The following is a 26,606-nucleotide window of genomic DNA, read 5'->3' as shown; positions in this document are numbered from 1 at the left end:
CCCCAATTCATTTCTTTACCCACCCCCTTCGCCATCACCCCAGACAAAATCTCCTCTATTGCTCTGAGCTCCAGCCCTTCCCACTCAGGCAGGAAAAACATCCTTAGAGTTTAGGGGCTCAGCCCCTTAGAGATACCTCAGATTCCTTTTTATTACAGAAGCATGCCCCTTCACTATTGTTCTTCTGGGGAGTGGTTGTAGAAGGGCTTGTCTCCCTTATCAAATTTTTTACCCAACAAAAAGCAAATCTGTTGTACGCAAGGGGGTCTGATATCATCCTTCTAAGAAAATACGATTTCCTTCACATTTTCAGACTCAAAACTAATAAGCACCAAATTTGCTTGGAACTGAAAAATCTCACCAGACAATCTCTGTCATTAAATGTCAACCAAGCTCCCGGGGGCAGAGAAAGTCTGAGCAATAGGGAGTTTCCCTTCCTGGATTTCCATCCCTGAAGTTTGCTTTGGATCATGCCTCCAGGAGCAGAACCCAGTCTTTCCAGCTTGCCCAGAACTTTGAGCTCTGATCTGTCCTAGCCACTCAGATCCATCCTGAATACACTCCTACCATCCATGGACTTCACTCCATTCCCATGGTTTGGGTTTGCCGGTGCCACCAAACAGCCATGTTGCTTATAGAAGAAAAACTCAAAGTCTCCTTAGAGGTACCCTGTGACCTTCTTCTATTTCTAGCTGCTCGGTATTCTCTCCCCATCTATCCCGTGGAAACAAGAAGTTACATAGGCACTACAAGAAATTCCCAGCAACATCTCCTTCCGCCAAGTACATTCATTTCCATGGGTCCAGCCATGAAGCTCTTGGTTCCATTCACAACTTCCTCAGTGGATAGGTTAATCCACCATGAATACCACACTGAATATTATGGCTTTGCTTCATGCTATTGTACTCAATAGAACTGTGCTTCTTCTTTGAGTGTTGGATGCTTTAAACATTATGCAACAGTACAATAACTAAGGGGACGTCATTTTGCAATGTTTGGCTGGATTTTGTGATCGGTTCGTTCATGGTAGGAAAGGCCATTTTTTGTAACTTTGCATGATTCTCACTCCCAAGTGGACCCCCCTCCATTTGTACCCCAACTCTCTGGACCTTTGGGGTACCAGAAGGAAGAGACACAAATGGGCTCCTGCCCCTAGACCCAAGGAGGTCTGAAATATCCCGTCTCATGAATACACATTCTCATTTGGAAGCCTCAGAAGGACAGAATGCGGCCCTTGGGAGTTTTTGCAAACACAGTCAGCCTAAGGAAAAAGCTTACTTTGCCCTAAAGCACATAGATTCACATTCCAACGCCTAGAACCTCCCAGGCCTCTGCCACCTTCTGGGAAATTCCACCAAAATGCCAAAGTGAGGAGCAGCTCTCCAACGTGTCTGGCAGCTCGGAGCTCCATGTCTGCTCCACACAGCTGCTTCACTTGGCACACAACCAGAACTGGTTCCTCTTTTTCTCATGCCAACAAGATGTTCCTTGTTTCCGATAATGACTATTAATAATAATATTTACACGAACAAGCTTTTCATGGCGCCAAAAGATCTCAAAGTGCTTTAGAACAAGTATGCCACAAATTCAGGGCCAGATGTACTGAGATGGAGAATCCAGAGTGGACCCTGAGAGCAGCCAATGGATCCCTCATAGAGAGAACACAGCAGAAGGGACACTTTCTGTCCATAAGACAAGATGAGTGGACCAGCTGCCAGATGAAAAGAAGCATCTAGGAGCACCGCCGGATGCACGCTAAAGTATGCCCAAACCACAGAAGTGATGCTCAAGTGCAACTCGCTCCGGTAAAGAAGCTCAGGGTGGCTGTTTGTTGCCATCTGGCTGCCACTCTTCCTCTCCGCTTCCTTTGACATTACGTCATGATTTGGGGCAGGGGGAAGAGTGGGGGAAGGTCTCTGCCTCATTGCACATGTGGGATGGAACTGTTACTCAAGGTACCTTGCCCTCTCCAGCCAAAGAAGGGGCAGGTAACCCATATGGTCAAAGGCCCAGAACCTTCCTAGACTAGAATCCTAGGAGAGTCATGAAGACACTGAGGCCAGCTGAAGCTGATTAAATGCAGCAGCAAAGCCTGACAAAACCTGGCTGCTCCTGCTACCAAAATTCTTCAGAGTTGCCTGTTTTCTCTTTATTTTTTTGTCTGGTTCTTTAATTGTAAGTTGTCAGTATTGCATTGCTTTTTGTTTTTGTTTTTTTGTGGGGTTTTGTTGTTTCCTTGTTTTTTCTTGTAACCTCCCTCGATACAGATATAGATATGGATATAAATTGTTTTGCTGAGTTTAGCCTAAATATATTTTTGTGACTGGTATCAAAAAGCTCTAACTGGGGGCGCCTGGGTGGCACAGCGGTTAAGCGTCTGCCTTCGGCTCAGGGCGTGATCCTGGCGTTATGGGATCGAGCCCCACATCAGGCTCTTCCACTATGAGCCTGCTTCTTCCTCTCCCACTCCCCCTGCTTGTGTTCCCTCTCTCGCTGGCTGTCTCTATCTCTGTCGAATGAATAAATAAAATCTTTAAAAAAAAAAAAAAGCTTTAACTGATAAAGGGGAGTTAAGTGCTTTCAGAAACACACGGGACACATCTTAATCTTACATATTCTGGACTGTATTTGGTATAACACAACATGGAGTTAAAATTCAAGATGAATATGGGGTGGGTAGAGTGAGCGGTTTCAAAAGTGTAGGTCACTTCCATTAGACGACTACATGCTGGAGATGATGCCTGGTTTCACCAGACCCACAAATGTTGATGGCTGCAGAGAAACCTCCTCGGGCTTCATTCTTTCTTCGGAGTACAGGTGAACTCCAACCTGGCACCTGAGCAATTGAAGGCCATGGAGACAAAAGGACTAAAGAAGCTATTTGATGTACTGATGTCTGGATGCTGGATCCTCCCCCATTGTCCTGTTCACGCCCACAGGCTACACTGATAGCTGGCAATGGGACTTCTCAGCCATTCTGAACCAAGACATTTCACACAGTGGACCCTCTGGGTAGTGAAAGTGCTCAGTAGAAGGCTGACGGTTTCAGGTGTGCAGACGGTGAACTGTAAAACCAGGAAAGCTGGTGCTAATGTTACTAATGTTACTAACAGCTAATTTTCACTGCTCCAAACAAGGAATTTTGATTCTTCATGGAAGGATATGTGTAGAGGTGGCATTGGAGGTTTGTTTCATTGATAAACAAACATCTTTTTAAAAATTTTATTTACTTGAGAGAGAGAGTATAGGCAAGCATAAGCGGGGAAGCAGACTTCCCACCGAACAGGGAGCCCAACACGGGACTTGATCCCAGGCCCCTGGGATCATGACCTGAGCCAAAACCAAGAGTCGGATACCTAACTGACTGAGTCACCCAGGTGCCCTTAAAAAAAAACAGCTTAATCACTGTCACATGACTATATAATCTTTCATCTAGATTCTTTAGAGGAAATAAAATTTCTAATCCAGAATTTCAGTCCATCCTGGGTATGGAAATACATCTTGCTCTAATTTGTTGCATACTAATCATAAGCCAACATATCCTAATTTGTGGACAAGACCAATCAACAGCCGATATGGGTAGTGCGTTGGTTTGCTGATATGCATGTCATGTTAGTCTGCTAGGACTGCCATAACAAAATTCCACAAACTAGGCGGCTTGAACAACAGGAATTTATCTTCTCACATTTAGAAGTCCAAGATCAACGTGTTGGAAGATTTGATTCCTGCTGAGAGCTGTCTCCTTGGCTTGCAAAAACATTTCTCACTGAGTCCTCACATGGTCTTTCCTCTGTGCTCACACGTCCCTGGTGCCTTTCTGTGTGTCCTAATCTCTTCCTCCTATAAGGACATCAGTCAGATTGGATTAGGGCCCACTCTAACTCATTTTAACTTCAGTACCTCTTTAAAGGCTCTATCTCCAGATACAGGCACATTTGAGGTACTGGAGGTTAAGATTTCCACCTACGAATTTGAGGGAACCACACAATGAAACTTAAAATGCCATATGAGATTTTCAAAGAATTCAGTATCATGAATTAAAATCTAGGATACTGAAACTCAAACAGACTTTTGTGCCAAAAATAAAAGTTTGAATTATCATTCATCGGTCAACCGCGTTAATACATTGTTTGGTTGTAATAAACAATCAAGTGGTCCACGTGAGAAATTGTGTGGGTCTTGTCATTGACAAGACTGACGCATCTGTTGGGTTCTGCCAACCTCCAAAGAATCTTTAGGTCATTATGAAAATCAAATGCAATGAGTCCATTTTTTAAGTGAGCCTAGAGTTCTTCATATATAAACTCTTCTGTGCCTGGGACTGAACATTTAAACTATGTCCTTTATAGACACTTATAAGCCATTTAGGCTTTGCAATCTTTATTTTGAAGAGTCTGAAGGACATTTTTGAAAAGACATTTTCAATTAGTTCCCATTTGGATGGAGTTTCCTCTATTTAGCTTAAGTAAAATAACAACCCTGTGATTTTCCACCACCACTGATGGCTGTTCATTGAAGAATTTATGTAACATGACTTCATAATTATTTTTAGTTATTGACCAACCCCCTCCCCCCCCCGCCAATTTTGCCTTCTTTTTTTTTTTTTAAAGATTTTATTTATTTATTCGACAGAGATAGAGACAGCCAGCGAGAGAGGGAACACAAGCAGGGGGAGTGGGAGAGGAAGAAGCAGGCTCCCAGTGGAGGAGCCTGAGGTGGGGCTCGATCCCAGAACGCCGGGATCACACCCTGAGCCGAAGGCAGACGCTTAACCGCTGTGCCACCCAGGCGCCCCCAATTTTGCCTTCTAGAATCACACCTGATTCAGTGCCTGGAGAAAGATCTGAACTAAGAAAAACAAAGAAACAACAACAACAAAAACAGATAAATAAAAAAACTTTACCTTCCTAATAAAAGGATAAAGAAGTAGAAAATGTATGTTCTCTGAATGAAATGAACTGGACAATCAGAGATCCTGCTCCCAGGAGATGGAAACCACAAAAGGGGACAAAAACAGATTTGGGGAAGGAAATTTTCAAACTCAATGGGTTGTCATTTATCCAATCCTAAATGTCACGGTGACAGAGAAGGAAAGAAGGAAAAAAGCAAACCCCAAGTTACCTGTTTACTTTATTAAATTTTTGTAAGAGGTGTGATACATCAACTTTGGAAGCTACATACTATATATTTAAATTCTAGCTGATGTTAATAAAGATATGCATGTATATTAGTTACATTAATATATACCCAAACACAGGGAAACTGGAATTCTGACAGAGGTTTACACCTTGGGCAGTGCCTTATCTTACATGGCGGAGAAATCACTGAGGTCAAATGGTGCATATGGGAGAGTCTTGTGACAAACCTCCCAATTTCTACGAGGAAACCCACAAAAGAATTACAGATTGACAAATAAGCATAATCATGATGGTGTCTGCATCATTTATGCTTTGTTACTTCTCCTGATGAGAAGTCAGAAATAGGCTTCTAGAAGGTAGACTACGAGTAGGGTGGGATGGCATTAATAAGGACCTTCAGTATCCATCAGCTTAAACCAAACGCAGCTCATTCTCTCTACTGTTTGCTCCCATGTGCTCTGTCCACAACCCACGTGGCTCCTAAGTGCAGTGCTTCGAAGGACCGAATCAAACGTGCCCAAGACATCTTTGGTTAGTTTTTACTCCTCAGCTGAAAAACCAGGTAGGCAGTAATCTGCACTCCTACATTTTTCATCTGACTTGGCTGCTGTGAGACCTATGAGTGTCTTTTCCAAGATAGAGAAAGTTTTTTGCATCATGTTTAATGCTGAAACTGCTGTTACCCTAACAAATCCTCCTGAAGTTTTGAAGAATGGTGGTGAAGAAAGAGGAGGAGCATTTCTTTTTCTCACGTCATTATGAACTTTGGAACGAGCAAAGTCAGAGTTACTGCTGTGCGTGCAGTCTCCTCGTCTTCATTGCACCACCAGAGCACACCTGGGGCCCCTACTGCATTCTTCTCCTCACTGTGCTTTTAGGAAAACAAATTTCAATAAATTGATCCTTTGAGAACTGACTGATTAATGACTGTTGCAGTATGTAACAGTGGAATCAGAAAAACTAAACAGGATCATTCTTGGTCATTTTGGTGAGGGTTAAGGAGAAGCATAGCAAATCACCAAGCCAATACGTGCCTGGAAAAGACACTGGGTGAGTCATCTACCCAGAGCAATTACACCTAATTCTAATGCTTTTTCTCCCATAGATTCTTCTTTGTGGAATCCAGCCCAGCAGAGATGGGTTTTGCCAGAGACTTTGTTGCTGGGGGAGAAAAAATAGAAAGCAACTTCTTTAAGCACAAAAATTGCAGAGCTTGAATTTTTTTTTTTTTTTTTTTTTTTGCAACCTTTACCCCCAGGGATCATGAAAGCAGCAGAGTTGTAAATGCCAATGGGGAAGTGAACTGGAGAACTGGTTTTCTTCCCCCACTAAAAAGAGAAATGACCAGATTACTCATATGTACAGTCAGATTCCCTGTCTCACCTCCAAATGTTTTGGCAGTTCCAGGGTCCAGCCTGGAGTTCACTGATCACACTGCATAGGGTCAGAAGAGTACTGAGTCAAGTTGACATTACAACTCTTAACTAATAGTGGGAATGGAAATAAGCAAGCAAGTGTTTCTATAGACCAAGCCTACAGACTCGTAGCAGTCAATACACAAGGTCTTGGCCAACTGCACTAACAGATTAACAGAGGAAAGTCAACAAAAAGTCAGAAGGTAACAGCCATAGAGGTTCTTGGGTCTGTTGCATGCATTGATAGAACCATGAGGTATGGCCTGCTCTGCACTCTCCATGGTGGTCATTGATGACTACAGATTTATAGAGCAAAAACTCAATAACTATGTACTGAATGCATAAAGCAGAAATGCAATTGAATATCGAGCCATAGGATAAAAGAGAATCAAGGCTCAAAGTCAGGAACAGTTTTAATAAAAAGGCAAAATAGTTTTTGACACATATTGACTATAAAAATGGTACAATTTTCATAAAGTCACACTAAAAATATCTGATTTCTTTATAAGCGGAGCTTTTGGGCCCAGGGGTGGAGGGGCATAGAGAGGAAAAGTGGAGGAATGGGTAAAACTAGGATACCTTCTCACTACCCCTTAGCTATGCCTGTTCTTGCTATCTTACCTCATCCTAAACATGGTTTTGGGATTTGAGAGACAGAGGAGAGAAAATAAGAGATGAACTCCAAAGAGAAGCATAAAATGAAAAAAAGGGAGGGGAGTAGAAAGGAATGTAGGAAAGCAATTTTACCAGCCAATGTTCAGGGGAGAAAAATGTAAAGAGTTCACAACCAATAATTGCTTGATTTTGCTTTTCCTTCTTCTGAACCTTCAGCATGGGCACTCCTTCTTAATTAGGACAATCCCCCAGAGAATACTGTTGCACTGTGCATTTTTACTGTTGGCTTTCCAATCTTGATTTCTCCATTCCCCCTTACCCAAAGCTGCCTGATTTAGGGCTCCCCATGGTTTAATAAAGACAATGCAAGGGATGGAACAGGTGAGAAGATCTAGATAATTTATTCCATTTCCCTGGCCACTTTCAGGATGGACAGGTGACCTAGGTCATCCAGCAAGAGTATTATCAGGGCTTTTGCTGGGAATTTTTAGGAAAGAACTCAAAAGCCATCTTGGGACTGCAAGGAGCCATCTCCTCCCTGAGGCAATGTGATCCGGCTCAAGCTTCTAGCAACAGGAAGAGAACAAATCAAAGGACTCACATGGCACATTCTTCCCAACATCAAACTATAGTAGTGCCCCCACTTTATCCTTCATGCAGTTTCACTTTTCAGAGCTTCACGCACCAGCGGTCAACCGCAGTCTGGAAGCAGATGATCCTCCTTCTGACATATCGTCAGAAGGTCAATAGTCACACTAAGTCACAGTGCCTCGTCATTCACCTCACATCATCTCATGACATAGGCATTTCATCATCCCACATCATCACAAGAAGAAGGGCGAAGACTACAAACATTTTGAGAGACCACATGCACATAACTTTCATTAGAGGACATTGTTGCAATTGTTCTATTTTATTTACCAGTGATTGTCGTTAATTTCTTACTGTGCCTGATTTATAGATAAAACTTATCATAAGTATGTCTGTAGAGGAAAAGGCATAGCATATGCAGGACTCAGTACTATTCTTGGTGTCAGGCATCTGCTTGAGGTCTTGGAAGGCATCCCCCGCAGATAAAGGGGGACTATTGTAATTTCAGTTTCATGTAACTTTCAGTTTCATTTAACTTTCCACACGTGACATGATTTGCAGAACCTTCATCCATCTGGACATTATCTTTGCTTCAAGGTACACCCTCGTGAATATGCATATCCCTCAAAACATCTTTGTTAGTGTCTGATACTGACAAAGTATCAAAGTGGTTAGAGCACCACAATTCCATTATTAGCATGTGTTTCGAGCAGCCCCTATTCATGGTAGTTCAGGCATGATGTCACTGAGCCCAGTCAAACAAGGCTATGAAGACAGTAGTGTGAATTCAGAAAAATACGAAGCCTGGTCCCCGACCTCCAAAGGAAAAAGGATGGAGAGAGGAACAGAAGGACTGAGACAGGAAGGAAGAATAAGTGGGATGAAAAGAGGAAAGAGAGGTGGGAGGAGGAACAAGAAAATATACAGGTGGGTCTGTAGGGATTTTCCCTCACATCAAAAACACATTTTCTTTATGAATCTTTCATATATTCCTCTGATGACATTTTATCTGCCCTATACATAAACAACACACACAGCCTTCCCTCATCCAACACTCTGCTCCTTTCTAGCTACTACTCTTTCATTCTCTTTCCNTTATTGCAGTGTGCTGGTGATTCTCCCTATCTCCATTTCTCCAAACCACTTCCCTTTCAACTTGTGGCAATTAGCCTTTTCCTCCATTTCTCTCCCCAGAAGCTTCTTCTGCCAGTGCCATCAGTGATCCAAACTTCACTAAATCCAATAGAAATAATTTAGGTCTTTTGTCCTTTTGGACATCTTGGCTGTACTTGGCACTATTGATCAGTCCCTTCACCTGAAAATTGTCCACAGCTTTGCCTCTGTGACACCGTCTCTTGGTTTACCTCCCACCATTCTAGCTGTCCTGTTCTCCGTCTCTTCTGCAGTCTTCCTTACTCTAACCACAACTTTGGTTTCCCTCCAACTTCAGTTTTTGGCTCCCTTCATTTACTCTGCACCTGCTTCCTTGGAGGTCATAATCACATCTTTGGCTTCAACTTCAACCTAGCTGATTGCTTTCATGCTTTGGACCGAAAACGATATTTCCAGCCAGTCAATGGGAGGAAAGAGCTTGAAGCGCATTCAAATCATGTATCAAACTTACAAGTTATGTACTGCAAACAAAAGCCCAGGATAAAAGACAATTATTAAAGCAGGGCCAGTGCAAGGGGTTTGCCGAGGTCCATAGCGTCAACTACCATGAAGATCCAAATGGGCAGGTGTTGAGCAACAGATTCAGGGACACAGCCAAAGGGAGACTGGAGATCAGGGCCATAGAATCTGGGAGTCAGTTACTGTGAACACTGTGTTTAAGTGAGAATTGCAATAATAACCTCAGGGCTAGTCCAACAGCATGGCTGGAAATACTAATAAAAAGTTTCTTATATTCCCACCTCTGGCCAGGGAAATTAAAGGGTCATGCCAGTAGGCAAAATGGCAGAGACACATGGATTCTGTAGTCAGTGTTAGAGCCTGAGGGGTTGGAAATTTGGGCAGGTCATTAACATTCCATATCCGTGAAGTTCTAAGTATAGAATTTTACATTTGTCCTTGTTAAATTTTATCTCAGTGGTTTCTGCCTAGAGTCCTAGATGTCAAAATAGTTTTGAATCTCAATTCATGCATCTGTCATATTACCTCTTTCTGTCACTCGGCTTTGTATCATCTGCAAATTTTATGTGGTCTTCCTTCTATCTCCTGAGCCAAGCAATTGACAAAATGGTGAAGTCAGCCGGGAGCCAAGCCATGGGACCTTTCTCTTCAACATTTCATGCAGTGGACATCGACCTATTAATCAACACTCTTTTTGGAGGTTATTGTTTAAACAGCCACAATTTCACCTGACTATCCCATCGTTCCGCTAATAGTTCATTATTGTGTTTTCTAAACTCTGATGAGAGTCTTTGGCAAATGCTCTTTTGAAATCAAGGAAGGCTCTTCTAAAGGTGTCCCCCCATTTTTCCTGTTCCACCAATCTAGGAACGTGATAAAAAAGAGCATGATTATGAGCTTGGCATGACTTTCCTTAGTGAGTCACTGCTTCCTCTTCTCTGTGTTCACACGCCATCTGTTTAATATTCTATTTTAGAAGCCCTCCCTGGAATAAAATCAGATTTGCCAGTGTGTAGTTTGCAGAATTCCTTTTCTCAAAACTGGAAGAGCATTTGTTCATCACTAATCCCCTGGCCCCACTTCCATTCCCCAGGGTCAGATGGTTCCCAGATTCCTGACAGTGACTCAGCTCACACACCGGTTTGTTCACTTTGGTCCTTATAAAATAAGCCATCTGAAATTGCTAGATGTTCTTAATACTTCTCTATCTCCCCTCCCTTTTACTTCCCATCTTATAGAGTATAAAACAAACAGTTTTATTACCATTCTTCTTGTTGGAGAAGATAGAAGCAAAATTTCTCTCCCTTTGTTATCAGTTGGAACCCCATCACCTGTCCCAAGTAATTGGGCTCTGAACATAACATATATACCCTCTACCCTTATTCGTTTACTCAGACCTCAGCTGACTCTGAGTTTGAATCTCCTTACCGCGTCCTGATTGCTCCATCTACTTCTCAGACAAGTTCTTTGAAGTATGATTTCATTCCAGGACTTCCTATATAATCACACCAGTCTATGCTCCCCAACTATTCTGAATGCCACTAATCCCTTTTTAGAGATCTCTTTGTCCCTGAAATAACATGACAGTCCTGGTCTAAAACCCATGATCTTGTTTAATCCTCCTGGGTCCTCTTCCATCCAAAGAGAATACCAGACAAGCCAGGAATCCACTGGGCTTAATTGCACTGATGGGTGACAAGATAAATAGCAGTCACATACCATGTCTAAGACGCTCTAAAGTAGATAGGAGTGTCTCTTTTATTCCCAGCCCAAACCCTTCACCATATTGGTTTCTTTTTTCTCAAACCCCTTCCAAATTCACCCCAAATCCTGTCTCCAAAGTGGAAACTTGCAAGATAGCTGTTTTGTTCCTACTTTGTAATTCATTTCCAGGTGGCTCTACTCATTATAAATCATTAGCCTGAGGAGACAATGCTGTGCCCAGCAAGAAGGAATGATTCTGACGTTGTCTGTTTCTTAATTGAGATCTCTGACCACTTGTTCTGACCCCAACCAAGTTCCTGGCTCGCTGTATGCTCTCATCTCAGGAATATAGAATCTTGACAGTCTCTCTCTTTATCTTGCTTGTGCCTCCATATACCTCACTGACCCACACATGTTCTTTTTTTTTTTTAAGATTTTATTTATTTATTTATTTATTTGAGAGAGAGACAGCCAGCGAGAGAGGGAACACAAGCAGGGGGAGTGGGAGAGGAAGAAGCAGGCTCCCAGCAGAGGAGCCTGATGTGGGGCTCGATCCCAGAACGCCAGGATCACAGCCTGAGCCGAAGGCAGACATTTAACGACTGAGCCACCCAGACACCCCCCACACATGTTCTTCTAAATCTATGTAATTAGTACACTCTGTTTCTTCTAACTCAATCTACAGAATATTCTCAAGTTTTACATAGACCTATCAATTCAGCTTTATAAGCCCTCCAACCAAATAAATTTTATATAAATATTTTTATCCATTTCCTTCATTCAGTTTGGTAGATTTTTCTTTTGTCAATAGTACCTTTCATATCAAGTTTGAGCCAGATTGAAAGAGCTGAGACAATATATTTTCTAGAATGTTCTTTTTAAACAAAGAACCTTTTCTTTCCTGAAAATTATTTTGATATCTGATTGTAAATAGTTGCCTTTGTATTTATTTCCTATAAGCCACTGTATTTGAATGTGGGAAAATGAAGGCTTATTAATTGAGTTTAAGCCATAGCTTCCCTAGTCTGCGCTATGGATTTTGGGCTTGCCAGCTCCCCACTATATATTTATAATCACACACACATGCAGACGCAATCTCCTATTGGTTCTGTTTCTCTGGGGAACCCTGATTTTTACATAACCATAGCTCTAGATCCTTGGTGAAAAGATTTTTCTCTGTCAATGAAAATGATCAATTCCTGAAGAATCAAACTATGCCTTAGTTCATATTAAAAGATGGTCCAAAGCTACACACACGCACTGACGTAAGACTTGCTGGGACTCCAGAGACTAAATGAGAGACACAAGAGTAGCTACCAGGAGAGAAGGGCCAGCAGGCCATGAAAAACCCACTTTCAGAAGGGTTGGTGTCCATCTGGGGTGTTATGAGAGGAAGTGGTAGGATTCTTAAATGCACCCTAGTAAAGACTGGGGGATCCACACGAGGCAGGGTAAGAGCCTTGGAAGACAAGTCCATTTATGAGGAATAACATATAGGGATGATTTGAGGGGGGCAGTACAAGGCTTTGTTTAGGGTTTAAGGAGAATAGAGCCAAAGCCACAGAGGTGTGAAGTGACCCCAGGGCAGACTGTCTTCCACAGTGGGGAGCAGATAGGGAAGTGGAAGCCCAGAGCTAGTGTAGGCATCATAACACAGGAGAGACTCCTTTTGAATTTACAGACACTGTCCCTAACCCCCACCCTACCACCTCATCCCTTAATAAAGGAGACACTAACACCGTATAAACCAGATTCTCAGTGGATCAGATTGGGCAGAAGCAAGCCTGCTGAGAGCAGGTTTTTATAGCTGGAGCTGGGGGATGCTTCCGAGGCTACACATTTAGTCCAAATCTCCAGTTTATGTGGGCACAGAACTATTTGAGGTAGCATGTTTTGAAAAATATCTTTGAAATCAAAATTATAATAAAGTGAAAATAATAAAAAGTAGCTTTTTGGCCTCAAATAGACATTATTGAATTATTGTGCTTATAATTCTGTTAACTCAAGCTTTCCCATTTTCATTGGAAAAACATACAAACATAGTTAAAATTTTTCACCCTACTTTCTCCTTTTAAAACACATACTCCATTTTTCTTGTGTCTTCCTGCATTAATAACTGAGATCTTTCTCATTCAAATATGTACTTATTTGCAAGACATTTGTGAAGTGCCTACTGGTTTGTGACACTGCATCAGGTGCTGAAAGTGACTTGCACAAAGTTGCAAATATTGTCCCTCCGTAACAGATTAAATGGTCCCTACATATCATTCCCAATCTCCTTATTAAATGTATTTTTAAAGGCATTACTCTTTAATCCTTAGGAAATGTGGATATCACCTGCCTTTGAATCAGATTATCCCTACAGTTATAAAAACAAATTTTTGAAGATCTCCAACAGAGAAGCACATTACCAGTTGGTATCCTGCATGTACAGCTCAATTAAAACTGCTTTGACCACATACCCTCTATTCTAGAGTTACGCTTGACAAGTTTAAAGAAACTCTCCATTCTCTTCATCATTCTTTCAACTCTTTTATCATTTGAATTTTTTATTAGACTTAAGGGTAAGGGGTCCTTTTTTTTTAAGATTTTATTTATTTATTGGACAGAGAGAGACACAGCAAGAGAGGGAGCACCAGCAGGGGAAGTGGGAGAGGGAGAAGCAGGCTTCCTGCTGAACAGGGAGCCCAATGCGGGGCTCAATCCCAGGACTATGGGATCATGATCTGAGCCGAAGGCAGTCGCTTAACGACTGAGCCACACAGGCGCCCCTTAAGGGGTCCTTCTTATACACTGATGTCTTCCTCCCCAAATCACTCTATGTTGAACTGTATTAAATGTGTCTCTTCATCATTCTTGAACGTAAAGCTGTATTTCACATTTGCTAGCCTTGTGTGTGACCACCCGCATTGCTGTTCAATATACCTATTGTCTCCTGCTGATTATACTGGACTGTACTAGACTCCTGGCTTTTCATCACTATGACCCCAATTTCCTTTCTCAACCCCCAAGTCTAAGGCCAGACTCACAAACACAGATGTGTGCTCACGCACCTTCCCCATGACCCCCAAATTGCCTGCTCCTGGGAAGAACTTTCACTTCATCCAGCTGATGAGACTGCAGGGCAACTCCAACCCCCTTTTGGCACCTCCCGTTGTCCCCTAAAGAAGGTCTCCAAGCAGCCTGCCTCTCCCATTCATTTTTTGCCTCAGTGGGCCTTGTGCTTCGTTCTGCCTCCTTGCCTTCTGGTTTGAGGGTAATAAATGCAAATATTTTTCTAGTCAAAATTCACTGTAAAGAGCCTATACATTTTTCCTAAATAAAGTGAGCAATACGTATTTTACTACAGACTTTGTCACTGTTCCCTTTTCCCAAATTTCATTAAAGTCCATTAACAAGGCCAGTTTAGCCCTCCCGGGAGCCTTCCTCACACCTGGTAATAAGCCCATCTGGTCCAGAAGCAAGCTGTCTTTAGTAGCTCTCCACCAGCCAGGTGCTGATTCCTGCTAAACCCTTCATTGCTTCTGACGTCAGAAACAGTTTAAGGGAGCCCAGAGACTTCCCCTTGCTTTTCTGGGTCCCCTTTTCTGAGAAACTTTGCAGGCCTTATATCTTGTTTTTATTTTGAGGTAATCTTGAAGTCCATTTTTTGTTCTCAATTGTTTTAGCCACATTTTTATGCTCTATTTCTTGACATGCTCTTGCATATCCACAGGTGGAACTTCAGTGAGTGATCACAGGGGATCATGGATGCGAGAGGGCTTTCAGAACACAGCTGGGCTCAGCGTTTGGTTATTGGTAACATCAGATGGTGGAATTTGAGGAAAGAATCTTAAAGATCAGTTATATAGAAGCCTTTCCATTTTTAATATAAGATAATGTGTTGTTCTAAGTATTTTTTAACCTCGGCTACTTATGCAATTTCCTGTAGGCTAAAAATATTTTATTTAAAGCCTCTTTTCAGGTCTTTGGCTTCATTCTTTTCTCAGTGATCCTACCTTGTTTCTATTCTTTTTTTCCTCTTTTTTAAACACAGGGCTTGAACTCACAACCCTGAGATTAAGACCTAAGCCAAGATCAAGAAGCAGACGCTTAACTGACTCAGCCCCCCAGGCGCCCCTACACTGTTTCTATTCTTTATTGTCTTCTTCATCATTATGATGTGCAGGTTTTTACAGCCACATTCCTGGATGTGAATCTTAGCTCTGACTCTTTCTGACCAGCTTGCAACCTGGGGTGACTTCTGGGCTTCTTGGCTTTCTCATCTGTAAAATGAGATCACGATAGTACCTACCTCGGACACAGCCTTTAAGGAGATTAAAGGAATTAATATACATAAAATGCTTAAAACAGGGCATTGACCATATTCAGTAATGCCAGTAATTATAGTTACTCTTTTCAAGATCTCTTATAACTTCTAGATGCCCTGAAAGCTAACCACCCCCATACTCTTCTCTGCTTTTGAATTATTATTTCATGTGCTAAACATGGTCTCCACTTTTCTGAAAGTGCCAAAAATATCCCAAGGAGAAATTAATAATTGATATTAAACAATGTGAAGACTACACCTTCCTTGTTTACATTGCATAAGAAAGGTCAACACATCCGGGCAATAGCATGCCATCATTCATCATAACATGCTTCTCTTGCCTATCTTTATATAAGTAGTTATGCAAGCACTTTGTGCAAGTACTTACATATATCTTTATATAAGCAGGTAGAGTTGCAATCAATATTGGCGACAACCAGAATTGAAGAAGGTGAAACTCTAACCTTGTGCGTTGACCTCAAGAAGAACCTCACAGAGCCCAAGAATGCATCCTCTGTCCCACTGTCAGAGACAGGATGCTGATATGACCGTGGGCTTAATCCAGATAGGCAGTCCTTGTGTTCTCAGGCTACAATGATGATATCTTGTTAGGAAAGAGGGCTTCATTGCTGCTTTCGTTAGTAAATCATCCTAATATTTAAAATCATCTGCAGTTTTGTAACCTCCTCCTCTCACTTCATATATAATCACCCATGGCCTTCAAAGTGTCTTTTTCTTGAACTTGAACATAAAAACCCACTTCCACTACAAGCTCTTTTTCCATTTCATTTGCAGATCTGTTTACTGATTTCATGTTCCATAACCAGCACTTGACATCCAACACCAGGTGTCTTCCAGCCTCAGCTCTCAAGACTTCACACACCTTTTGTATGTGAGAGAAAACACAGAAGAGGGAAGACTTACATACCCAATTTCTTCTTACTTTTTAAATCAGGTTTTTTTGGTATTTTTTTTTTAATTTTTACTTGAGAATCCACTGTGGGGCTTATTCATGCAGGTTCTCGATCCTACTGGCTGCCCAGGAACCTGCCAACTTTATCCCACCTGCAGATGAAGCTGATGCAGGAGATTCGTTATCACGCATCTTGACAAATTCTGTCTTCGGTAAGTAGTCTGAGCTACCAAATACTCATGGATATTATTTTGTATTTTAAAAGCCCAACTCCAACCTTTCCTCAGAGCTACACATTCATCTCTCCCCAGTTGGGTGACCCACAAACAGCTCAAACGTGGTGCGTTCACTGCTGAACTCACCCCCCTCTCCCACAAACTAGCTCTTCGATGTTCTCTCTCTCGACTGGTGTCACGACCATGTTTGGTCACCAGGTAAAAATCCAGAAGGCATCCGTGCTTCTCCAAGTCCTTCTCCCCCGAACATCAAGTCAACCACCTGGTGCTATTAATTTTAGCTCCTGAAATTCTCTTGAATCAGTCCTCTCCAGGTCTGAATCATTCTTTCTGATTTATTGCAATAGGCAGCTGAGTTCTCTCAAGCTCCTCAAATAAATGTTTCCACAGGCGCCAAAATGATCTTCCTATAATCCAAATGCAATCTCATAACCTGCGTTGCTTTCAGGTAGTCCGAAGTCTGTAAGATGGCACTAAGGATCTTCTAGGAGTTGGTTACTCCAAATCTCCTTCACCTAATTTCCCACCAATTTTACCCAAAGACTTACTGTTAAAGCCATCGCCTTTGGTTTTTTTTGTTTGTTTTTTGTTTTAATTTAAATTTTAGGTAGTTAACATACAGGGCAATATTGGTTTCTGGAGTAGAATTCAGTGATTCATCACTTACACACAACACCCAGCGCTCATCACAAGTGCCCTCCTTAATCCCTGTCACCCATCTAGCCCATCCCCCACTCACCTCCCTCCAGTCACCTCAGTCTGTTCTCTATAGTTAAGAGTCTCTTATGGTTTTCTTCCCTCTCTCCTTTTTTTTCTTTTTCCCCTTCCCACATGTTCATCTGTTTTCTTTCTTAAATTCCACATATCAGTAAGATCATATAGTATTGGTCTTTCTCTGACTTATTTCACTTAGCTTAATACACTCTAGCTCCATCCATGTATTGAAAACCATCACCTTTAAAACCAGGTAGAAATTTGGAACTACACTAAGCAAGGAAGAGTGCTAGAAACGGGAAACATACAGATAAATATAAATTTTTCTCATTCTTAAGTTCTTTAAAAAATAATTCACTGTTTAAACAAAAAATTATAAGTTTAAACATATGTAGAAGGAAAATTTATGACAACAACAGCACAAAGCATGGGAGAGGAAACCAGAAATACACTGCCGCAAGTCTCTTTCATGAAATGAAGTGATAGAACATATTTGAAGATAGAATACAATTTTTAAAAAGATAAATGGTGCACTTTTAAATAAAACAAAAATGTATAAGCCAATAGAGGACCTTAAATGGAATACAAAAAACAAAAAGAAGTCAGGAAAAAGAAAAAAAAGGACAAATCAGACAAGTATAAAACAGACAGCAAGATGGTCAATATTAATATAAACTTATTGATAATTACGCTGAATATGAATGATTGAAACACCCCAATTAAGTGATAGACTATCATAACAGATAAAAAAGCAAGATTCAAATAGAAAGACCCAAATATATGCTGGCTAGAAATTCACTTAAACTATAATTACAGAGATAAGTAAAAATAAAAGGATGAAAAAATATATATATATAATGAAAACACTAATAAAAAGAAAGCTAGAGTGATGATATCAATGGTGAACAAAGTAGGCTATAGAATGAAAAGAACAGGAGTAAGAACGTTTTCATAATGATAAACAGAATCAATTTGTCAAACAGACATAATAATCCCTACAGTGTACACATCTAATATACATGAAGCAAAGACTAACATAAAAGGAGAACTAAATTCACAATTACAGTTGGAGATTACAGTAGCGCTCTCTCAGTAATTGAAAGAAAATCAGTAAGCACACTCATATCAAGCAACTTGTCCTGACACTTGTAGAAAACTCTATCCAACGATAACAGAATGCACATTCTCTCCAACTGCCTGAGGAAAAGTAATCAACATAGGCCATAAGTTGAACCATTAGAAAATTCTGAATAAATTTAAAAGAAATGAAATCATAAAGATTATATTATAAGACCACAAAGGACTTAAATTAGAAACCGATAACTAAAAGATTTCTGGAAAACTAATCTCAAAATATATGAAAATTAAACTTACCAGGGCCAAAAAAGAAATAACACGTAAGCTTAGAATATATTTTGGATTAAATAAAAATGCAAATAAATCATATCAAACATTATGGAATATAGTCAAAGCAGTGCTTAGAAAGAAATTTATGGTTTAAGTGCTTACATTGGAAAGAAACAGAGGTCTAAAATCAATTAACTTAGCTTACACCTTAAGAAGATAGAAAAAGATGTACAAATTAAACACCAGTAGGAAGGAAGGAAGGAAGGAAGGAAGGAAGGAAGGAAGGAAGGAAGGAAGGAAGAAAGAAAGAAAGATTAGAGCAGAAATAGAAAGTGGACAAATGATAGGGAAATTCAAGTAAGTCAAAAATATTTTTTAAATCAATGAAATTCATAAGCTTCTTTCTAAAGCAGCAGCTTCTAAAGCTAACTTGCGTTAGAATCACCAAGAATTCTTATTAAAATGGATTGCTGGACTTTGACTCCAGAGCGTCTAATTCAATAGGTCTGGAGTAGGGCCCAAGAATGTTCATTTCTAATAAGTTTCCAAGTGATTCTAATGCTTCTGGGGATTACATTTTAAGAAGCAGAAAACTAGATGGGTCAAGAAAAAAAAGGGGGGAGAAAATACAAGTTGCTAATATCAGGAATAAAAAAAGGAACATTACTATAAATTCTATCAATTTAAAAGGATAAGAAGGGCTAATAACAAAAATAATACTATGAATAAATCTATACCAGAAATTTGACAATTTAGATGACATTGTGACATGACTATGTGTATAGAAAATTTGAACAATTCTACAAGAAAGCTCCTCGAATTAATCAGCAAGCTCAGCAAAGATGCGGCCTGAAAGTTTATATAAAAATCAATTCTCCTTCCGTATAACAGCAAATAGTTGAAAAATAAACTCAGAACATACAGAAAGCATCAAAACATGAAATAATTATAGACAAATTTAATTAAACACATAGAAGTTCTGTACTCTGAAAACTACATAATATTGTTGAGAGAAATTAAAGACGACTTTTAAAAAAATAGAGAGATATATACCAAGTTCATGGATTTGAAGACTCACTATTGTTAAGATTCCATTTCTCCTCAAATTGATCTAAATATTTAATGCAACCCAATCAAATCCCAAAAGGTTTTGTTTTTAGAAATTTGCAAGCTAACTCTAAAATGTATGCAAAAATAAAATGACCTAAGGACCTAGAATTGCATTCATAACATAATATTCATAACAAAATTGAAAGAAAGGAACAGAGTAATACCCCACGCTATCTGCTTTCAAAACAGCATTAAACTACAGTGACAAAGACAGTGTGGTATTGGGGTAAGGATGGACATACAGATCAATGGAACAGAATACAGTCCAGAAAGAAACTCACTCACATATATAGTCAACTGATTTCTTTTTTACTGAAGTATATAAATTAGGAAAACAATGGCATTTATAAATGCATCAAAAAGAAAAAAGTATCTAAAAATAAATTTAACCAAGGAGGGGAAAGACCTATACACTGAAAAGTATAAGATATTGATGGTCAACTGAGTTTTGACAAAGATATCAAGGCTATTCAAAAGCATTTTCCTTCCAAAAACTGGTACTGTATATCCATTAAAAAAGTATAATAATTCTTGGGGCACCTGGGTGGCACAGCGGTTAAGCGTCTGCCTTCGGCTCAGGGCGTGATCCCAGTGTTCTGGGATCAAGCCCCACATCAGGCTCTTCCGCTGTGAGCCTGCTTCTTCCTCTCCCACTCCCCCTGCTTGTGTTCCCTCTCTTCCTGGCTGTCTCTATCTCTGTCAAATAAATAAATAAAATCTTTAAAAAAAAAAAGTATAATAATTCTTGGCTCGTACTCGTCAAATAAATAAATAAAATCTTTAAAAAAAAAAAGTATAATAATTCTTGGCTCGTACTCCATACATACTATTTGCAAAAGCTAAACCAATCATGAAAATGTAAAGGCTAACCTATAAACACATAGAAAGAAACACAGGAGAAAATCTACATGATTTGGGGGTAGCCAATCATTTCTTACATAGAACACAGAACGTAAAAATCATGAAAGAGGGGCGCCTGGGTGGCACAGCGGTTAAGCGTCTGCCTTCGGCTCAGGGAGTGATCCCGGCGTTGTGGGATCGAGCCCCACATCGGGCTCCTCCGCTATGAGCCTGCTTCTTCCTCTCCTACTCCCCCTGCTTGTGTTCCCTCTCTCGCTGGCTGTCTCTATGTCTGTCAAATAAATAAATAAAAAATCTTAAAAAAAAATCATGAAAGAAAAAACTTATAATTGAGCTACGTCAAAAACAAAAATTTAATTCTCTTCAAGATAGCACAAGATAGCATAAAGAAAATGGAAAGGTGGGCCACAGACTGGAAAAAAATATATGCAAAACAGGTAAAAGCCAAAGGACTTGTGCCCAGAATATATAAATTCTACACATCCTAATAAAAAGATAAGCAACCCAATTTTTTAAATGGGCCAAAGAGCCAATCAGACATTTCACAAAACAATATATACAAACGACCGAGAAACAGGAAAAGATGGTTAATATCGCAGCCAAATTAAACTAATAATGAGATAGCGCAGATGCACTCCCAATAGAACGGCGACAAGGAAAAGGACTGGCAACACCAAATTTTGGTGAGGCTGTTGAGCACCGGGAATTCCTGTGCATCTTTTGTGGGAAGGTAAACTTGTACAACCTCTTTGGAAAGCAGTCTGGCAGTTTCTCATGACGATAAATACACACTTGCCATACAACTCAGCAATTCTACTGCTAGGTATTTACTCAAAAGAAATAAACACATATTTCTACACGACGTCTTGTACACATATGTTCATAGCATCCTTTGTAATAGTCAAAAAAGAGAAACTCAAATGTCCATTTGCAGGGGAATGTTATATATAAAGTGAAGTATGTCTTTGCAGTGAAATTCAATCTCATGACTAGATTTATAGACACATAGGAATACATCTGAATGGTCCCATTTGTACAGTACAGAAAAGGCAGATGCAACTAGAATGGCCTAAAGCCTATCATTAATTGCCTGGAGACAGAGATGGGGATGATACCTCCTGAAAGGGCGTGAGGGAACTTTCTGGGTGATTCTATGTCTTGACGGTGTTGGTTAATTGGGTTCCCACTTTGGTTAAAACTCACTAAATTGTATTCTTAAAATGAATGCATTTTATTGTACTTTATGTACATTGTACCTCAGAAAAATTGAAGAGCAAGTGGGCGTGGATTGGCAAAGAGGGTCCCAGGGAAAGATGATCAAGCACTATGGGGGAGGGCCAGGAACTCCCGAGAAAGTCAACCAATGAGGAACTCCCATGACATGCCAGAAAGCCCTTTAAAGATGGGACCATACAATATTATATTATGCATCCTTTAATTGTAAAACCCAAGTCCACGTACTTTCATTAAAATTAGTTATCCCTACATTTGCTTAATATGGAGAGCTGATTATCAGCTTTATGTACCAGCGGTCACATGAGTTTTTTTTACAGCGAATGTCTATTCTGACTGGTGATAATTCGTTTCTGGTCTTCAGTGTCCACCTACATACTATTGTTCATTGATATGACCCCAATTGGTATAAAATATTTTGGTACAAAAAGGATGAGTTCTATATGTGGATCAGAGCGGAGCGGAGGAAGGAAAAGCTGTAGAAAGTGAGACATTTCTTTTATGAGTTTGACATCTGTCAGATTCTCAGAGTCAGCAAGAACTGTGAATCCATGAGACCCTGAAAACTGACAGAAAATATAGAGAAGGCACTGGCTGTCCCTTATTCATGAGCTTGGGGACCGGCATCAATTTTATTTAAATTCCAAGGACCACTGATATGTGAGCAATACCTTCACTGATCCCATGAACTATGAAGTCACACTTTGTTTCTAGAGCTTCTGTATCTGGTAACAGACACCTGGGGTTAAATCTATTGCACTGAATGAACTGAGCATGTCAGAGACAGACCGTGGACTAAGCAGTGAACTTGAGGTCTAATTAATCATTATATCCCAGTACCTTGCAGAGGACCTGGCATGGAGAAGTCAGATAATGTTGCTGTAAGGATCCTACTCGGTAAGTGACAACGCGCTCTCAGAGGAAGAGACTTAGAGTTTTTAGGCTTAAAACCTTTTCTCTATTAAGTGAGCCCAGAGTCTTCTCCCAGCTCTCATTTTTGCTATTTCCATATAGAAGTTCATCCCAATTCCCCCAGAAGAATGATAATCTCAGTGCAAATTGAACAAACGTCAGGCCAACTTGGAGTCCAGTTCTACCGTATTCCAACACACCTGTTAGAGTATTGGCCAGTTCCAGAATGGCATCAGCCCCTGCTTCCTGTGTACGGTATCTACTAACTGAGGTGGAATCAATTCTTGGCATGTGCTTTGCTGTACACTGGAAGATGTCAGCTATAATTTTCATGGATGGTTCTGGAGGAAAAATATAAGTATTTCTGACCATAAACTCCTTTAGTATATCCTTTTGAGCTGTCCAGTAAGTTTCTTTTTAGGTACACCTTGCTCTTCTCCAGTTACTATAAAAGTTGCAAGAACTGCAATCATCTTTTGGTTCTTAATAAAACAAAGACTCCTGTCATTGATCATGTCATGGCCCCTATTCAACCGTCATTGGTACCAGATCAGGGTTCATTTCAATGCTTCCTCCTCCTGGCTTCCTCATTTCTTTATTTTTTCACTTACAGATGGTTCTATGGTTTCACTTCCTATTTGGTTTCTGAACCCTGGGCACGAGACTTGGACACAGGGAAGCCTCTCACTCAGCTTTCGTAACCGTCCCTCAGGCTGGTGAGAACAACGCTGGCACTGCAGAATTGTTGTGTGGGCACATGGCGGCTTCTCCACGGCAGCCTTGCTGAGAGCTGCTACCCTGTGGAATGTTCTGGCCAGTGAAGGAGACAGGGCAAATCAAATGACTTGGATTGGAAGTGTCATGTGCGAAACATGGCCCTGTCTCTTAGCTGTTGTGAGAATGTGGGCAAATCATCTGGTCTCCCCCATCCCTCATCTTCTTTTTTTAGAGAGAGAGAGTGTGCATGTGTGTATGAGTGGGGGTGGGGGAGGGGCTGAGAGAGGAAAAGAAAAAATCTCAAGTAGGCTTCACGCCCAGCATGGAGCCCCACTCAGGGCTCGATCCCACCACCCTGAGATGATGACCTGAGCCAAAATCAAGAGTCGGAGGCTTAAGTGACTGAGTCACCCAGGTGCCCCATTCTGTATCTTCTGAGGGACTCTTGCCCTGTCTCCTCAGTAGCTCAGAGGTCACCAGTGACCCCGGGCTCTTCTTCAGCCTCTCAAGATTGTGTAAGTGTCAGATTTTTGTACCTTATCTCAGGAGAAGGCTGGAATCCAAGCCAGGCTGAATATGATTCAGAAAAACAAACATGATGCTTTTGTACCTGAGTATGGAGGATGAAGTCATACTTTCCACACTGAAGCGCATGGGAACTGCGGCCTCGCCCTCCTCTAGAGAGCTTGCTTTTCTCTGTCTCCACAAAACTCCACCATCACATGTCCCTCTGCAGGGGAAGGCCCCCTCCTGCCCTCTCTGTGGGCCTGGTCACGGTCGACCTTAGCGAGAACACCTGAAGCTCTTCCCAGCACCAGCAGTCATCCTGGACCTTGACACAGAAAGACAAGGCAACGCTCACCGGTCATCACCACCTTCTTTTCAGCCCCAGCAGTGTGCCTGCCCCCAAGGCATTGCCTTCTCCCAACACAAAGCAGGTAGGGTAGGGTGGCAGGACGCAGGTGTCCCCTCTGTAGCCTCTGTGCTGGGTTGTCCCGGTCTAATTTTAATTAGAAGCTTTGCTCTCTAACACCTGAGCCTCCAAAGAGGCCTGTTTTCACTCTCCCTCAAGCCCTAGTCTTCTTAAAAGGCAAATTCAGCCAGAGAAGGAAGTGTTTGCCCATGGACAGGATGGGAAAGCTGCGTGCCCGTACTCTCAGAGGGGCAGAAGAAGACCCCAAATGCTTATCCAACATACGGGTTATTTTGTTGGTGCTGATTGGTTTGCGATTATTTTTAAATGAGTCAGATTCATTTCAAGAAACAGAAAACGGCTCCCATGTTGTCGTCGGCACTGTGCCAAGTATTTCAGACACTTATGAATGTCATTAGATAATTATCGTATTTACTGTCAATAGCACTCGTTACTCTCGCGCGCCGGGCGAGGAGCCCTTCAGAGCGTAGCTGCTGCAAGCTGGAGCGACTCTGCGCCGGCGTGAAGCGGTTCCGCACTCTGCCTCGCTGGAGTGGTGGCAAGACGACCCCATGGCCTTCCTTGACCCCATCCTCTGCAGCCCCTCCCACCCCAAGTCTAGAACACCGCTGCCTTCTCCGTAAGCAATGGAAGGTCTCATTTGATTGTGTTTTACCAGCTTGACTGAGCCCCTTCTGTGTACCCAATACCGTGGTTGTGATAGAGAACACACGTTCCCTCCCCTCAAAGACGTTCACTGCTCGCGGTGCCATTAGAAAGACAAGCACATACTGCTGGCTTGGGTGGGGTGCACAATAGTAGAAAGATGTACAGATATGGTTCAAGAAAGGGAAGGAAGAGCTCTCTCTGGAGGATTAAAAGAGGTCACAGAGACAGCATTGCCTGGGTTTTAAAGTTTAGAAGTTTAGCATGCTGATGTATTGGAGAAAAAGTATTGCTACAAGATAACCCGTTGCCTCTCTTCCTCCTCATCCCTGCCCCTGCTTTGGTAGAGAGACCTGGGGTACTGGGCAGGTGGAAAAATAGCAAAAGAGAGTGGTTGATGGATTGTGTCTTAGAAAGAGAGGGTCCTACTAGCTGTTGGAAAGAGTAGACCGCGGGGAAGTGAAATGGATGATAGTAACAGTAAACACATACCTAGCCCCCGCTGTGTGCCAGGCATGATTCTGAGTACTTTACGTGTATTAACTCATATGAACTTTGTCCCTATTTTACAGCTGTGGGAAAAGACTGAGTAACTTACCAGGAACACACAGCTACAAATGAGAAGGCAGAGATTGTAACACAGGCAAGCTGGCTCCCCAGTCCGCAAACTGTAAAACCACAAAGTCAAGGGATTATTAGGCCAAGTTTGGGGAATGTTTTACTGGGAACTGAGACTGAAAAGATAAAGATGAGATCCAAGTAAAAGATATTAAGAGCAACGAGAGTACCAAGAAGGGATTTTAAAGAAACATGGCTATTTCTTTGTCCATACCCCCAACCCATCACACTCAGCTTTGGATATTTTATGAAATCCAAAGATGAAAATTGCCTCTCATGATTTTGTTGCCTACTAGGCTACTTTTTTTTTAAGTGTGAGGTTACTTGCTGGGGGTTGGACGTATCGTGAGGGTAACAGAAACCTTTCCGGCAGAGGTGGCCCGATTGGGGGGAAACTGACAAAGAAGAAGGAGCAGGGTACTCCAGGGATGGGAGACATCTTGGGCAGGGACATGGGAACAGCCTGGTTTCCAGGGAACTCACCTGTAAGAGATAAGGACTGAATTGATTTCATTTTCACTCCCTCCCAGATTTGGGTCAGCAAATCTACATCCCAACAAAACCCTACCAGATACTCCCATGGGGCAAGAGCTAGCAGATGTCCCCAGTGACACTTTCTCCATTTGGTACCTCTTTTTTCTGCACAAACACTTGAGTCACACAACGGCAAGCCGATACCCGTTCGTTTTCATGCTTTAGAAAGCATGGCTCATTCCCAGGCAATTAAACAGAAGACAACAGACATTTACTTTGTTGAGGGAGGAAGAGGAAATACAACTTTTTGATACCGAAAGAGCCTTTGGGTTTAAATGAAGAATGTTCAGATCATAAACCATGGGGTAAAAATAAATGGTGCAGAATCAGAGAACACTGGCTCTCGATGTGGGGGTCCAAGTGGTTTTCCAAGTGTCAACAGACTGGTCATTCCTAGGATCTGTGTTTCTTCTGCGGTTATGTTTACA

Source organism: Ursus maritimus, unplaced genomic scaffold (genome assembly GCF_017311325.1).
Source record: "Ursus maritimus isolate PB19 unplaced genomic scaffold, ASM1731132v1 scaffold_1, whole genome shotgun sequence".
Lineage (NCBI taxonomy): Eukaryota > Metazoa > Chordata > Mammalia > Carnivora > Ursidae > Ursus > Ursus maritimus.
Note: the sequence above shows the minus strand (reverse complement) of the source record.